The 12,061-nt window shown below is 64.3% G+C and overlaps 1 protein-coding gene across 9 annotated transcripts in view; it reads right to left on the bottom strand.

Moving 5' to 3' along the window:
* PLEKHA6 (pleckstrin homology domain containing A6) overlaps nucleotides 1-12,061 on the bottom strand; it is a 50,161-nt gene that overhangs the window by 28,515 nt on the left and 9,585 nt on the right. For 2 of the 9 annotated variants that reach the window (XM_054803952.1, XM_054803955.1), the window contains exon 1: nucleotides 4,979-5,136. The exons of 5 other annotated variants lie outside the window; for them this stretch is intronic. The gene's annotated coding sequence lies outside the window, so the exon portion shown is untranslated. Of the gene's footprint in view, nucleotides 1-264; nucleotides 363-4,978; nucleotides 5,137-12,061 lie in introns of those variants that run through there. 2 more of the 9 variants (XM_054803949.1, XM_054803954.1) reach the window with 2 other exon arrangements.

The raw sequence follows: 12,061 nt of genomic DNA, 5'->3' as shown, positions 1-12,061 counted from the left end.
TCTGCCCACCGCAGCCCTGGGGCACGAGGGCACCTGGGGAGCGAACCCCTGTGCCCCCAGCCCCAACACCAGCCGACATCACCGGCCCCCGCTGCCCCGGGAGCATCCCGTGCCTGGCCCCGGAGCAGGGACACATCCGGCTTGGCCAGCCCAGGGCAGCCGCCATGTCCCCCTGCAAATGCAGAGGGGTGCAGAAGGGGCTCAGTCCCCATCCTCATCCCCATCCCAGCTCCCACGGGCTCCCGGGGGTCTGGAAGTACTCACAGCCCGCGACGCCCCGCCAGCACTGCAGCCCAGCTCTGGCTTTCGGACACCGACACGCAGCAAATTTTGCCTTCTCCATTCCCGGCTGCGGCCCCAGGGGCGTCCGGGCTGCGAGCGCTCATAAATAGCTTTGGACAAACATCTGCACGGCACCACCCCGTGCAGGCTGGAAAGCGGAGGGCTGCTGTGGGGATGGTTTTAATCATGATATAAGACCATCAAATGGCTAAAAAACCCCACAGACGGGAGTGAGCTGTAAATAAGCGCAGACGCAGCAGCCGATAAGACCCGCCGGCAGCAGAACTTGGCTCAGCTCTCCGTGCCCGTGATGTGCACGGCCCCTTTGCATACGGGCACGGCTTTTGAATTTCTCATTCCCCACACCCACGCTGGACACGGAGCCAACAGCTCCTCGCAAACACCCTGAGTTGGGAGCACTTGGAGGGCGCAGGGCCCAGAGCAGGGTGCAGCAGTGCTCTGGCGCAGGGCATCTCTGCTCCTGGCAGTGGCTCGCGAGGCTCTGCAGAGCTGGGCGCTGCGATTCCCACTCGCCTCCGAGCCCCCCAGGACAGGGAGCGGGGTGAGCCCCAGCCTGGGCTCGATCAGCCGTGGCAGGTTGTGCCGATCCCTGCAGAGGCTCTTGATTGTTTTTGTCTAAATTACCAATTTTCCGCTGTCAGATCTCCCACGGGATGCTCTCCTCGAGTGCTTTAGCAAACGGGTGGGCTCGTATGGGTGAAAAATAAAGTTGTAAATGCAGCACCCTGGGGTGCAGGGGGCACGACACGGCGCGTGGTTCTGCTAACACCGACACTGCCAGTCTTCGTGGCCCTGCTGCCACCGCGGGACCCCAGCAGCGCGCTGCCGGCACGCTTCCCGCGGGCGTTGGGGTTCAGGGAGGCTCTGGGTTAGGGGGCCGCGGCAGCTCTGGCTCTGCCCCAGCTCCCAGGCTTCGCCGCGCTGCTGCCAGCCCTCCAAGTGACTCATCGGCTGCCGTGCGCCCTGACCTCCCACAGTCAAGTCCCGACGCATTCGGCACATTCCTGGCATAGCCGCCTGTGCCGTGCCGGCGCGGATCCCCACACCTGCCGGAGCGGCGAGGCTGGGTGGAGGCCAGCGGCACGCTCGGGTCTCTGCATCCTCAGGCTTCGTCATGGGCTGATGGCCACGACGGCCCAGCGTGGCCACGTGTGCCTGTGGGGATTTACCCCAGAGCAGGAGCAGCTCCGCTCTGCCTCCTGTGCCGTGGCGAAGCCGGCCCAGCCGGCAGGTTGTCATTGCGGGCAGCCTGTCATCCTCCCCAGCAGCGCGACTGCCGTCCCAGTTGCCTTCCTCATGCAATCCCTTATGTCGGCATGGGTGTGATGGCGGTGTATGGGGAAACTCTCCATTTTTAGATCTGATCCTGTACCTTCGCAGGCCTCAGAACAGCTTGTAACCGAGCTGTGACGCAACAGCGCACGTGTCGCTGTTGTGCAAGTGCGTTGCACCAACTAGCTCCCAAGGACAGGGTTAGCACCGGCTCCGGGAGCTTGGGGCTGGCCGAGGCTCTCCGACCCCACAGCCATCTGCAGCACATCCCACGGCCCCGGAGAGCCTGCGAGCACGGTGTGGATGCCAGCATGTGCAACGTGCGGAGCAGCCAAAAGCGCTCCTGAGAAGAGCCACCGCAGGGAGATCCACCACGGGCAGGAGCCACGCCTGGCACTTACGGCATGGTGCTGCCTCCGATTCCTCCTGGCCCCAGCACCGCCAGCCCCCAGCCCCGGAGCTGCCCGGGTGCGTGTCCATACTGCCAGCCTCCATGTACAAACAGAGCGGGAACCAAAGGGCCCCCAAACCGGGAGGTTTGTTCTTAAGCAAACAGACCAAACCAAAGATGCGCAGCCCCCCCCAGACCCCAGGCGCAGGCTCAGGACCCACCGCCTTCGCCGAGCTGGCCCCCACCTCTGGCAGCAGTGCCATCCCGGTGCAGGGCATCCTAGGGGGGACCACAGCCGCCCCCCCCAAGCCCTGTGCCAAGCTGACACGGCCAGAACGTGTCTCCAGAGGCAGAGACAAATCACGGTGCCGGGGCTCTCTGCACCAGCAGTCCCATACACCGCAGCTGACCAACGCACCGCTCCCAAGCTCGGAGCGGCTCTGCACCGGGATGTGGGTGCTGGGGAGCCGGGCACTCCCCGTGGCCCCGGGGGATCTGCCAGCTCCTGTGTCCAGCACAGCCATCCTGGGGCACAGCCTCCAGCGGGCAGGTGATGCTGGACACCGGCCGGTTCCTACTAATACCTGCCAAGAGCTCGGCTACCTGCAGGTGGTTGCCATATCAAGCCATTAGCCTCCTCCACCGGCCATTAAACGCTCAGCCCGGCCATTAGCACCAGCGCCAGGACAGGCGCAGCAATTCCCTCGCTGCCCCCAGATGGGATGGCCCCGATTTTATTGCTCTCTCCAGCCCACCACACCCTGGTGTGGCAGGGCCGGGGCAGTGGGGCAGAGCTTCCCAGTGAATCACTGATCGTTCTCTGCTTCCCAACCGCGTCCTAATTAGCGCACACGCAACCCCGGGGCGGGGGGAACGGCAAGGAATTTGCTGGGGGAAAAGCAGAGGGAGCTGCAAACCCTCCGCACCCCTCCAGACTGAACCCTCAGGGGTGGTGCAAAGCCAGCGCGGGGACAGGGCACACCTCTGTGCCACCAAACAGCCCTCGTCTTGTTCCTCATCCCCCTCCCCACAGCCACCTCCGCAACGGCGCACACACCGCAGGCGAGTTTAGCAGCGCGGCGTCAGCTCTGCAGAACGAGATCTTCCCCTGAATGAAGTTTAGTCACCGTGGGATGTTTCCAATTGGAAATCAGGACAGTTCCAGGCTGAACGCGCGCCAGCTTTCCACTTCCCAGAAATCCCATTTGCAAACGAGCCTGTTGCCGGTTCCCCCTTCTCCCCCACCATCACATTAATAAACGCCGCCCCAGCCCTCCCTCCGCCCCGGCGGGAACATGCAGCCTTCGGGCTCTGGCCGCCGCCGGCCCCAGCACCGCATCCGCTGCCGTGCCTGGGGAGGGAAGCCGGCAGGACGGGAGTCGCTGAGCCGGGCTGGCGCTGGAGCGGGGCCAGTCCCAGCCCAGCGAGGGCCCTTGGCGATGCCTTTGCCGCTGGCGATGCAGCCCGGATGAGCCCTTCGCCGACGCACCGGCCCGCAGTGTCCCCCCGAGGATGCTCGCAGGCAGCCGGGGCCAGGGAGCTGCATGAGGGTTACTCAAGGGGAGCAAGCAGAGTGGCTGCCCTCCACAAGGAACTGGTTTGCTTGGTGCTGGGAAGAGCCGGAGGCTTGTGCCGAGTTGCCTTAGGAAACCAGTAAGCGGGCAAAAGCCAGCCACGCACTCAACTTGCGCCGATGTGTTCTCCCTGCCCAGGCAGGACAGAGCAGGCATGGCACAGGGACTGCAGAGGGGACGTCCCAGCCACGCTGGGCATTGCCAGAAGCTGCTAAAGGTCCCTCCTTGTCACAAAATTAATTAGTGGCACTGTGGCACTGGGATGGAATGAAGGACACACCACTGGGAGGAGGGAGTGCTTTGCTCCAGACCAGAGCCCGGTCCTTCACCCACTGTTGCTGGAGCAATAGGGAGGGACGGTGCCAGGATCAGGCTCAGCTACGAACCCATCGCCCTGCCGGCACTGGAGAGCAGCGGGAGATCGCTCCCATCTCCCAGGCATCCCCGCACACAGCTGGGAGCATCTGGATGGGAACCACAGCCATTCCATGCTGCGGACCAGAGAAGACCTACAACAGCCCAACGCTGCTGCCAGCTGCCGAACAGCGGCTGCAGCACCCACTGCTGCCCGGTGCTGCAGCGTCCTCCGGCGCTTGCAGGGTGCTGGCACTGCCATCCCTCTTACTGCTCTGCAAGATGGCAACGGCTTGGCTGGAGGGTCTGAGGAGGAAGGGGCTATTCCAGGGTCCGGGAAAGCAGAGGGAGGCATGGCAGGGTGCAGCATAGGATATAGCAGGGTACAGCAGAGAGTTGCTTCAAAAAAGCCTTTCTTAAAACATCCCTTTAAACAGGACAAAGCAGGAACGCAGCTGGGTCTCTCCCCCAAGGAGGAGAGGTGATTTTAAGCAGCGCTTCCAGGAAATCGCAGCATTATTCTCCGGCTGGCTCAGCTAAGGGCAGGGATGGTGGCTCCCCCAGACTTCAGAGCCAGCCCGTGGTGCGGGGCACGGGCACAGCCCCTCCCAGCCGTGGCCTGCCAGGCGGGCAGGATCCCACCCGCATCCCGGCTGGCAGCGGAGCTGTGTGTACGGCTTGGGTGCCTCTGCCCTACTCCCAGCCCTGCCAGCCTTATCGTGCTGCCACACCTTCCATTTAGCTCCCTGCAAGGAGTTTAACCCCTGGGAGAGCGCAGCCGGGCTTTCCCGCGTGCCATGCCTACGCCGGTGTCCTGCGGGACGCGCTGCCCGGCCGCGGGCACGGTGCAAGTACCTCCACCGTGCTGAAGCCCAGGGCTGCGTTCCCAAGCCGCCCTCCCCACGAGCCCCTGCCCCGTGAGCAGCCGTCCTCCAGCAAAGCCCCGCTCGCTGGCTGCCCCTCCAGCATCTCCATCGCCTTCGCTCCAGCCCTGGGGGCTCTTTCTCCATCTCCCTGGTCCCCCCCTTATCCCTGCCACGGGCCAGGCTGCGAGGGCACAGCACCCACAGCCGGCACAGCCTACCTGCTCGCCGGGCGCTGCCAGGGCCACGGTGCTGGCCATGGGGAGGGCAGCGGGCTCGGTGCCAAGGCAGGGAGCCCCGGGCTGGTGGGGAAGGGGGAGAAGCGTCGGCTGCCTCCGAGAGCCGCCACGTCCGAGCGCAGCAGGAACGACCCGGCTGATAAGCGAGGTCTGAAATCTGAAACTGCAGGTTGGCTCCTTCCTATATAAACAGGCGCTCGCACACACACACACCCCCGTGCACGCCGGCTCTCACGCCACTCCCGCTGCTCCCGGCCACGCCGGGCACCAGCCAGCCCTTTGCCGGGGACAGCCGTGCCACCCACCCAGCGGCCACCGCTGCCCGAGCCCCTTGCCACCAGTCCTGGCCCCGAACGTGCTGGCACCGGCTCAAAGCGAAGCCTGACGCTGGTTTACGGCGTGCTTCGGATGTATTTTTGTTCCCGGATAGCTCTGCCTCCAGGCAGCGGGAGCGGGCTCTGTGCTTTGGGAAAGCAGCACGGACCCACCGGCGGGCACCGACCGGGCACCACCCGCCTGGGTGCTAAAAACAGCAATATGGGAAAAGCAAAAAGTGCATTTTTTAACATCATAAAATGGGTCAGAGGGACTCAGCACCATGCTGGATCATCTGACAGGGTGACCATGGTCACAGGAAATTTCGGTTCCCCTGGCCCAGCAGTGGTGAGCAGTGATGCCACCTGCCTGTCCCCATCCCTGCTGAGCAGTGCTCGCAGCTGAACCCCCCCACTTGCCAGGGCCACGGTGGCCGATAGCCAGAGTGTGGCCGCGCCGTGCCACTGCGGGACTTTCTTGTGCCAAGTGTCACCACGGCCGCGCTTCCTCCAGCGGGAGGAAACACTCGAGAAGACAAAACCCTGCCCTGTTTTTCCCAGTTCTCCAGGCTCACCTACAGCCCAGAACCGGGGTGGCCACATACCATCGGTGAGGCTGGGCTGTGCGCACGGCTGCTTGCTTCGCCCCAGCTCCAGCCCGCGGGGTGAGCGGGGCCGTGCGGTGTGCCCTGCTCGGGGATGCGGGGCCAGTCCCGGGCGTTGCCCGCGGGAAAGGGGAGTCCCAAAACTACTTTGCCTGCTGGGGGAAAAGCTGTTCCATGGCACGGAGAGGGTCTCGGTGGGTACATCCGTGAGGACCTCTCCATCGCACGGCTGCATGTGGCATCCCCATGCTGCGGAGCTCGGTGCTGAGAAGGGACAGCTCATATCTGGGGGCTGCCAGCTCTGCATGAGCCCAGCCCGGGGTCTCCCTGCACTCCTGGGGCTGGATCTGGCAGAGCAGTCTCCCTCTGGGGTGCGATGAGCCCCACAGTGCTCTGAGCCAGCTCCCTGCCCCGGTTGCATAAGCAGCCCCGGGGCACTGGCGGGTGCGCACAAACAATAACAGCCTGTTTACGAGCAGGCAGCATGAGGCCACGGCTGCAAGCAGGGCATCGCCCCAGCCACCTGCCTCCGGAGCTCTTATTGCCCCGCCTGATCGCGGGCAGGAAGAGCAGGAGACTCCTGCGCCGATCCCCAGCCCGGCTGCCCGGGTACCCTCTGCCGTTCATTCTCCCCGGGGCTGCCACCGGAGCCCCCACCAAAATGCCACCGCAACACAACGATCCTTCCTACAACAGGCACCAGCACGGCAGGTCTGCCCCGTGCAGCACCCTGACCCCCAGCATCTTGCAAAGGTACTTTGGAAGAGCAAATTTGCCTTCGGAGATCCCAGACTGACTGGGCACGAGGGGGATGAGATGGCCTCGGGCAGGGATTTTCTCCCCAGGGCCACCCTGAGGGACTTTGGCCCCACGGCGGGTCCTCCTGCCCCACCAGCACAGCACCCACCGTGCCCTGCAAGCAGCCCTGGTACCGGCCAGCACTTCTGCACAAACACCTCCCCGTCCAGCTCCTCCAGCGCACACCGACATGGCCTGGCAGCACCCGAAATTGTCTTCTTCCAGCAAACCATAAATCCCCTGGGAATGGAGCAGAGCCCACCAGCAAGGTCCTGGGCTCCTGCCGGCACAGACTGAGATTTTGGGGATTAAGGAGAGAAGCTGGGGGTTCCTCCTCAGGTATTCTGAATATACTACTTCTACTTAAGCAGCTAGATGAGCCCACAGTCGCCATCTTGGCCAAAAAATGTTTTTATTGCGTTTTCTTTAGTTTAAAGAGAAGGGATGGGTCAAACCTGCCACGCAGTTCCCAGCCCCAGTTTCTGCACCAGCCACGCAAGGGAGGGCACATCCTGCACCCACCAGTGGGAGCACGGCAGCGGGGGGGGGGCTGCTTCGTGCTCCCACCCCTGCACACCGAGGTGTTGGGGAGCTGAGCCATGGAGGGACCCCGCACCGGTGCCACCACCACGAGTGGGGGGACTTGGCCCCCACGGTGCATCCCTGCTGCCCACCCGCACTGGGACACGGAGCATCTCTCCCTCCCACCAGCCCGCGTCTGAACCCAAGGTCCTGCTTATCTGCAGCACGGCATGTCTGGTGATAAGCCCAGCGTAGGGGGGATAAGATAAGGCCCCACGCAGCCTCGCCACTATCGCAAGCCCTTCCTCCGGCCCTGCGCCCCAAGGCTGAGGGGTGCTGTACCACCTAAACCCCCCCCGCAGCACCCCCTCCTCCATGGCACACGCACAACCTCTCACTTTGCTGAGCTTTAAAAGATTCATTGCGTTCACACACAATTGCTTGTCATTTCTAAATCAGACAATCCATTTGATTCGGGGGGGAAGGGGGGGAGAAGAAACAAAACCCATACATCAAATCAAACAGTTTGTCTGGGGAAACCTGGCAGCAAAGGCGGGGGGGCTGACAGGGAGGGGAGAGGTGCACGCAACCTCACGGCATTAGGCTCGCAATAAAAACTGGAATTGCTAATCATTGCTGCTCAGCCGACCTGAAAGAAGAGATGCTGCGAGGAAAACGAACCCACAGGACATGAGTGTGGGGCGTGTGAACTTCACCCGGGGCTGGCACACACACACGAGCCTTCCTCGGATGACTTCTCCTCCTCCTCCTCACTGCATCACCCCCACCTGTGCTGCCCAGAACCGGGGCTGAGCACCCCTCACAGGGAAACGCCGCATCCCAGGGCAGGAGGATGCAAACCCACCTCAGGAGGAGGGAGAGCGGCTCTTGGGGCCACCCCAAAAGATGGGCTCTCCCCCGGTGCCCGTCCGACCCAGCTCCTTCTCCCCCCACCTGAACTCAGTGCCACACGGTGCCTGGGCACAGCGAGGGAAGAAAATGGGGTGGATTGGCATGCTTGGTCCCATTCCCAGGATCTACAAACGGGATCTGCCAGCGCGTGGGCACCCCCACCTCCGGCAGAGCCAGCCTGGTCTTTAAAATACGAGGATTGAGGGAAAAAAAAGGCCAAAACAACCTCCCCTCCACGCATGTTTGCCTTCCAGCATCCGTGCCAGGCTATAAATACCCGGCACACTCTGTTCCGGCTGCGGGGTGGGGGGGTTAAGCGGGACTGGAGGGAAACGGCCCCACAGGGTGGGAGGAAGGGAACGGAGCCCCCTTCTCACCCAGCAGCACTGGGGGGGGGGGGGCGCAGGGCCAGGATGGGGTGACTCCCCAGGGCAATGTGGGAGCAGGGCACAGTGGCCATGGGCTGGGCAAGCCGGACCCCGGCAGTGGGGTGGCCGTGCCAGCGGGGACAAGCGGGGGGGTGAGGCAGAGGAAATCCCCAAAGGGCCCCGGAGGCAGCGGGGCGGATGCCAGCGGGGAGTGAAAGGCAGCGCTGATAGGAGCCCAGGCAGCCTGCCAGGCTGGCACCGGCACTGCCGGGACAGGCCACCTCCCAGTGCCCCCAGTGCCACTCGCTGGGAGGAGCGGAGCGGGAGGGCAGCAAGCACAGGGGAGATCCCTCTTTCAGGGCATCCTGCCCCAAATCTCTCCATGCCGCTCCCAGGAAGAGTGGAGGCAGCGTGGACCCCATGGCAGGCACCCACCCACCCCGGCAGCCTGCGGAGGAGGATGGGACTCGGGGTGTGATGCTGGGGGGGGCTGCAGGGAGCGGCCCAGGGCAGGGAAAGCCCTTTTAAGTGCAGCCCTGCCGCAGGATTGCTACCTCATTACAGAGCAATTACAGACTAATTATATGATGGTAACACCCAAAGCCCGATCAGGAAATGGGACTACTGGGTGCCAGATAGTGCACACGTGCACAGGCACACACACACACACGCGCGCACACACACCCCATGAAACCTCAGGAGATCTCTGGAGCAAAGACAGGACACGTCAGAGGGAGGTCCCTGGCCTGACAGAACTTCCCAGCTCAAATCTCCACTGTGCTGGCTCTGTGCCTCAGTTTCCCCACTTGTGGCTGGACATCCTGCTCCCAGCCACTGCCCTGCCTCTCCCCAGAGGCATCGATACAGCCCTGTACTGGGCTGCCCCAGCCCTGCCCTCCGCTGCAGCCCCCCCCTGCACCCCAAAAGCACCAACAGCAGCTCTGCCTCGGCGAGGAGCATCCCCACCCCACCAGCCCCGTCCCACCACCTTCCCGTGGCTATGACCCGGCAGCAGGATGCTGCCGTCGAGCCCGGTCCAACAGGACTCTGAATTGGGGTCCGTGCTGTTCCGCTGCCCATGAGCATCCTCCTGGGAGCTGGAGCAGCCCTGAGAACCCGCTGCTAGCAGGGCCAGGGCTATGGTGGCACCCAGACTGGGGCCACCCTGCCACCCCAGGGACAGGGCAGCCCTGCTCTTGGTCACCCCAAACTCCCTGTGAGCATGTGTCCAGGACAGCTCCTAACAGCAGGTGAACTTTAACCGCATAAATAACATTCCTGTTGGCCCCCCGCCGGCACAGCCTTATCTGTGGAGGGCTAGCGCAGGCCTGTCCGCAGCCCGGGGAGGCCACCAGCCCTATCACTGTGCCCAAGGACGCTGGGGAAGGGGACAGCTTGCTGGGAGCGTGCAGGACCGGTGTTCATGGGCGGGAGCCGGATCCTCCCCGCCAGCACCCTGCACCGTCACCCCACAGCATCACGAGCCCATCCCGGGCTGCCAGGGACCCTCAGGGATGGGGGGGGGGACGCTTCCTCACCAGAGCCTCCTGCAACGGCAGTGGGGGACAAGGTCACGCCAATAACAGATTGCAGCTAGCAGGGAGGAGATGTGGGGAGGACGGGGACAGGATGCGAAGCAGCAGCGCTGATGGATGGTGAAGGGCCTGGCATCTCTGGGCATGCTGGGAGAGACGGGAAACGAGCTCTTTCCTCCCCTCCGGGAACTCATCACTGCGATTGCAACTGAGTGTTGGAGCCCAGAGGCCCTGGAGTTTGCACGTAGCTCTTGAAACCCTCATCTCCCTGACAAGCAGGAGAGCAGCCGGCAGCCAGAGCTGGAGCTCCGAGCAGCCCCTGCAAAAGGTCACTGCATTTGCACATTCACAAAACATGCATTTAAAAAAAAAAAAAAAGTAGGGAGAAAAAAATCCCGCGCTCACACAGCGAACGCGCTGCAGGAAGATCGGCACAGCAGAGGAACCAGTGAACCCCAGCTCACCCTGCTCCAGCCTGGGGTCCCCCCAGCACCCTGGACTTGGCAGGCTGGCATCATGCAATTGGCTTTAAAATAATCAGACACGGGCGAAAGCAGCAGATTTATATCTCCTGATTTGTTTTCGCTTTCTGGGCCCTGAGGGTGCAATCGCATTTTCAAATTCTCTGGAAGAATAAAGGCTTGAAAATTAGTTTCAGTGCATCAAGCAGCTGGCTGGGGGCCGGGGCTTTAGGGACCCTCCCACCCCCTGAGCATCTCCCTGCAAGGGGGGGCAGGGCTGAGCCCCCCGCCAGGGCTGCAGGGCCTCGGGGTGCGGGTCCCAGCTGTGGGACCCCTGCAGCCAGCCTGGCCCCGAGGATGGCTGTGCAGGGGGACACGGGGACGGGTGACAAGTGACAGTCACTCCGGGGACCGCGAGGATGGGTGGGAAAAGGGAGAGCAGGAGCCTGGAGCGGGAGCTGAGCTGCCTCCGGCCGCGTTCACAGCGGGTCAGGGATGCCGAAGCTGCGTGAGCTTGCTGCCTTGCCGCCCCACGCACCCTGGACTCATCCTGCACCCCTCTGCCGGGCCCCGAGCAACACACAACCCCCCTCACCGCCAAATCACCCAAGGGTTTTAACCGGCTGGAAGCGAATCCCTGCAGAGCCCAGGGGATTCACCCCCCGTGGCCGCGGAGAGGGGGCAGAGACCGCGGTGCTGGGAGGAGGCTGGGCTGAGCCGAGCCGGGCTGGGCCGAGCCGGGCTGAGCCGAGCCGGGCTGAGCCACCGGCACAGGCGAGCGATCGCGCCGAGCTGCAGCCGGGTTCGCCCTCACCCTCGCCAGCCCCACCTGCGCCGGCAGAGCCCTTTGAACCCGGCCAGCCCTGGGCTGTAATTAGCCCTCGCCCGCCGGATCACAGGCACCGCACCACCCACCCGCCGCGGAGGGGCCCGGACCTCCCACGCCCGCCGGGTCCCTCCAAACCCTCCCGGGTGCCCAGGCCGGAGGGGGGGGAGGCTGCTGGGGGCAATGCCAGCGGGATGGAGTTTTTAAGTTCCACCCCCCCAGCCTGGGATGCTGTGCCCAGCGCTGGCTCCGTCGCGGGCACACACACCCCATCCTCACCGGGCGCAAAGCACGGTCCCCCCCCCCCGGGGGGGCAGCACCCCAGAAAGGGTGCCGAGCCTGGCACCCACTGCATCGCCCAGGTGCGCGGCAGCTCCGCCGCTCGGGCGCCCGGCCGGTGCCCCGGGAAGCGGGAAGCGCGGTACGGAACCGGCCGAGCAGGGCTGGGAGGCGGCCGGTGCTGCCAGACTGGTCTTGGCTGTTCTGCCGGGCGCCAGCCACGGACGAGAGCCCGACCCACGGCACATCATCCCCCGGATCTCAGGGGCGGCACTCCCGCCCCCGGCTGCACCCGGAGAGGCAGCTCCCGCTCTGCCCGGCCCGGCGGTGCCGGTACCGGTGCCCCCACCACGCGGGAGAGGCGGTCAGCAGCCACACGCCGATTTTCAACGCGGTGCTGGGGTGGCCCTTACCTGGGGGCTGCCAACGGCCGGTGGGAGGCTCC

Source organism: Grus americana, chromosome 25, assembly GCF_028858705.1.
Source record: "Grus americana isolate bGruAme1 chromosome 25, bGruAme1.mat, whole genome shotgun sequence".
Lineage (NCBI taxonomy): Eukaryota > Metazoa > Chordata > Aves > Gruiformes > Gruidae > Grus > Grus americana.
Note: the sequence above shows the minus strand (reverse complement) of the source record. Positions and strands in the feature narration are given on the sequence as shown.